This window comes from Delphinapterus leucas, chromosome 20 (genome assembly GCF_059928025.1).
Source record: "Delphinapterus leucas isolate spDelLeu-1000000601 "Yukka" chromosome 20, BTC_Dleu_Yukka2, whole genome shotgun sequence".
NCBI classification, from domain to species: Eukaryota; Metazoa; Chordata; class Mammalia; order Artiodactyla; family Monodontidae; genus Delphinapterus; species Delphinapterus leucas.
The window spans coordinates 9,534,483-9,539,137 of record NC_143148.1 but is presented as its reverse complement, the minus strand read 5'-3'; positions in this window follow the sequence as shown (position 1 = coordinate 9,539,137).

Genomic DNA, 4,655 nt, shown 5'->3' with positions numbered 1-4,655 from the left:
GGGGTCCCTGGCCCCCTCCTGCTTCTCTCAGGACTTCCCTTGGGGTTCTCAGTACCGGTTACCTCATCCTTTTCTCCAATTCTCTTGGCTTTATTTTCGGTAATTAGGGGTGGGGGAGTTTGGGGCTCAGGTCTGCATTTCTGGGCTTGGGGGAGTATTGATAACCAGAAGCACCTTGTTTTCCATCCATCTTTCTTTCATTCTTATTTTTATTTTTGTTGCTTTCATGATATGTTTTTCATCGCTACGAACTGCCTGGGGTCCACAAGAATGTGGGACTCTGATCTTCCCACCAACTCAGGTGTCAATGGGGACGGGAGGCCTCTGGGCCAGACCTCACCCCCGGCGACTCCTGATTGAGCCCTTAGCCTCCCAAGCGGCCATCCAGCTCTGCCCACCCCTCCGCTCTGGACTTCTGCTGGCTCCTGCCTGACCTGGACCCCGACTCCATAGGTGGTCTTCCTATCCCAGGTGTAGCTTCCGACCTCTGCTTCCAGACCATGCCACCTCCAACCCTCTGTGGTTCTAGACCACACAGCTTTCGACCTACTCTGGTTCTAGACTGTGCCACTCCCGGCCTTCTCTGGTTCTAGGCTGCACAACCCCCAACGTGGTCTGGTTTAGACCTTGCATCCTCCAAACGGCTGTGATTCCGGATCTCACCGTCCTCAGCTTTTTCTCCTTCTGGACCTCACAATCTCCAACTCTATCTTTCTACTTCACGCTCTCCAAAGTTGTCTGGTTCTAGGCCTCACAACTCCCTCAGGCCTAGGACCACCAGAACCCTCTGGTTCTAGAGCTCTCCCCACAGGTCTCCCTTGTTTTCAAAGGCGCATGCTCCCACTCCTGCTGATTCCAGCTCTTACAACCAGATTTCTTCTGATTTTGGAACCCCACATCCCCAAGCTTGGAATTGGTTCTAGTCTTCCTGATCTGTAATGCATTTCGTTCCAAATCTAGACTTTGTGATGTCTCAATCATTTTGATTCATGATGCCCAGCTCATCCCTTTTCAACTCTACACTCGAGACTTGCTTCTCCCATCAAAAAGAAGTAAAATGGGTTTCATGTCTTGACCTTATGGGTTTCGTGTCTGGACCTTTCAGAACCAGACACAATGTTCCAGTTCTCTTTTGCTCTCGACCTCATCATCGCTACCACTGACTGGTCCTGGACTATACAACCTTTACACTTTGCAATTTCCAGGGCCCTCTGATTTCAGATCTGATGATCTCCCTTTCTTCTGGTTCTAGTAATGGGCTTCAAATGTCTTCTGATTCCAGACCTCGTCCTACAAATTTCCTTGGTTCTAGACCTCACAATCTCCAATTGCCCCTCATTCCACATCTTATGACTCCAAACTACCATGTATCTAGAACTCAGCCTTCAAACATCTTCTGATTCTAGACCTTACAGCTTTAAATTCCTGATTCTAGACCTTACAACTCCCAAATCCCTCTGGTCCTAGAACTTGGTCTTCAGACTTTTTCAAATTCTAGTCCTTACTCTGTATCTCTGGTTCTAGACCTCACAGCGTCCAAGTGCCTCTGATTTCAGATCCAAATTCTTCTGGCTCTAGAACTCAGCCTCCAAAGGCTTCTGATTTTAGAACCTGGACTTTGCCCTGTAGATTCCTCTAGTTCTGAATCGTAAGACCTCTGACTCCCTCACTCCAGACCCCACCCTCCTAACTCTATTCTGGGCTTCCTGCCCAACTCAGCTTGCTCTGATTGCTACTCTCTGCCTTCAGTCTTCCCATCCCAGATCCCTACCCTCCAGGTCCTTGAGCTAATGGACTTCATGCTCAAGCCTCTCCATTCTCAGTCTCATATCCCTGAAAGTTCTCTGTCCTAGAACCCCCTCCCTCCCCACCTCAGCCCTCAGATATGTACTTACTATTACTTAACCCCAGGCATCTGGGGAACCTGGGGCTCCCTCATAATCCAGGTGACTTCCCCAGCCGCACAGGCACACGCACAGCCCTATCTGCATATCATGGGGTGGGGAGAGAGGCCAGGACTCCTCAGTACTCCGCCACCACCTATGTGTCCCCGTCCCCTTCCCCCAACCTTCTTTCGACGATGGTGCTATTCTCGGTCTCCCACAGGAAAAGGCCTCCCTCTCTCAACCCAATTCACCCCCTTTATGGAAGGCACTTCTCACTGTTTTGTCAAGGGATGGCCTGTCCAGATCGGTGCTATGAGGGGAAGGGTCTGACCCCTCTCTCTCTCAGCGGGTGACCTAGGCCCTCTATGGAGGGAACTGTGTGGGCTGGGGGAGGGGAAGGGACTGGACCAGCCACGCTGGCTCTGAAACCCACTGATCTCTAAACCCCCATAAAGATCTCACCTTGGTAGGCACCAGAGCTCTGTGTGTTGACTCATCTGTGGGGTCGCTTCAGGGGGTGGGGGTGCACCGGCTGACTGGGTGTCCATGTCACTTTGTGATATAGGTCTATGTAACGTTGTGTGTCTGGTGATGATTTCATTCTGTGTGGGTCATTGTGACATAATTCTGTGAACCTGTGTGTGGGGAGGGTTGTAATTCCTCCTACATGTGTTACTGCCTGGGTGAAATGGTTCAGCCTTATGTGTGTTCCTCATTACTGTGGATTTCTGTGTTCCTGAGTGTAGGAGGCATTGCGATTTTTTTTTTTGGTACCTGTGTGTTGTCTGTGTGGTGGTGTGATTCTAGATGCACGTATGGGACTGTGTGACAGTATAATTCTGTGTATTGTCTCTGTGACATGATTCTCTGTACTTGAGTGTGTGTGTGTGCGCGTGCACACGTGCCAAAGAGAGGTTTTGTGTCTACAGCTTCCTGTGTGGACGGGTGTGCCTGTTCTGTCATGTCACCCTTATAACCCCTCTCCTGTGTTCCACAAAGTAATCTTTTCAAAGGAAGAAAACCACTTTTAGGGACTCCCTGGTGGTCCAGTGATTAGGACTTGGCACTTTCACTGCCATTGCCCGGGTTCAATCCCTGCTTGGGGTGAACTAAGATCCCGCAAGCCACGCGGTGTGGCAATAAATAAATAAATAAATAAAAATTTAAAAAAAGAAAGCCACTTTTAAGCCTTCGCACTTGCTGTTCCCTCTGCCTTCAATGCCTTTCTCTCTTCTCCCCTCTCTTCACCTGATAATCTCCTACTCATACATTAGATCTCGGTTCAGACATCCCCTCCTCCAAGAAGTCTTCCCTGCCTACCTCAGCTGGGTGAGGTCCTCCCACAACCTCCTGAGAGCTGCCCGCCCCACCCCCCATCAGCTCTAGGTACTCTGTCCCACTTTGAGTACTTCGGAGTGGATATAAAAAGTACTTACACTGTGTCAGGCCCTCTGTCACTTTACTTACGTGATCTTATCAAACTCTCCTCTAATCCTATACAATAGGCAGTTATTATCCCCATTTTGCAGTGAATGAAACTGAGGTTCAAAGAGGATGATCACTTGCCCGAGGTCACACAGCAGGGAAGGGCTGTGCTGGACTCGAATCCAGGATCCAGGATTCAAATCCATTATGGCATTCTTCCCACACACACCAAAAAAAAAAAAAAAAAAAAAAAAAATCTAACCCACAGCGTAGGCTCTGGAGCACACAGGAACAGTAGAGTAGCAATTAAGAGCACAGGAATTAGGTGGGACAGGTTCAAGTTCTGGCTCTGCCACTTTCTTATTGTATGACCTTGGGCAAATACGTTGCCCTCTGCAAATCTCAGTGTCCTTATCTGTAAAATGGAGACGATACTAGTATTTACCTTCTCGGGTGATTGTTGGATGTGGTAGGGTCAGATTGCCAGGACAAGAAGTTTTGGGGGTGGGAGAGCTTGTGCTATCTCCAGGAGAGGAGCCAGAGCAGGGCCTTAAAGGATTTAGTGCTACAGTTCGGTATTGAGTAGCGGCTGTGGGTTTAGGAAGGATAGTCTGGAATGGTGTACCGTGAATGAAGACTGGGGATGGGAGTGGCATCTGGAGATGTTGCCTGAGGCTAAACTACTCAGGGTCTCTTAGGTCATCAGAAAAAGTCTGGGTTTTCTCCTAAGGGCACTGAGGAGCCATGGAAGGCTGGTGACTGGGGGGCGAGGAAGGAGAAAGGAGATGGTGCAACAAACTTCTAAGCCTAGCTCAGGGCTAGGGGATCCAGGGCACCTTTAATTAATAACTTAGAAACACTGGCCCTTTCTGGTGTTGGTTTGAGAAACCGCCCATTTTTCAGAGAGAGGTAAGTGAGGCCCTAGGGAGGAAGGGAAGATTTCTTTGTTTAAGGTCACGCAGGTAGACTGACAGAAGGGCTTGACCCCCGGCTCCGGTTCCGCGTTGGGCATGGTGGTGCCTCGCAGAAAAGCCACACCCACCAGCAGCATTCGCAACCCACCTACCAGCGGGAGAAGACGGCAGGGAAATCCCACTTTAAGACCCCGAGAAACTTCTGCGGCTCGGAACATGGAACTTTGGGAGACAGGGCCACGCCGGGCCTTTTTTGCCCGCGCGCCCCTTTTCGCCTTCCCCATTGGCTCATGCTAGGAAGGGCGCCGTCAGGGGGCCCTCTGGTCACCTTCTCCGCGCGCTCTATGGCTAAAGCGCCCTGCGCAGGCGCGCGAAGGGAGCCTTCAGGGCCCGCGCTTTACGACACTTGTGCAGCAGCGGCAGCGGCAAC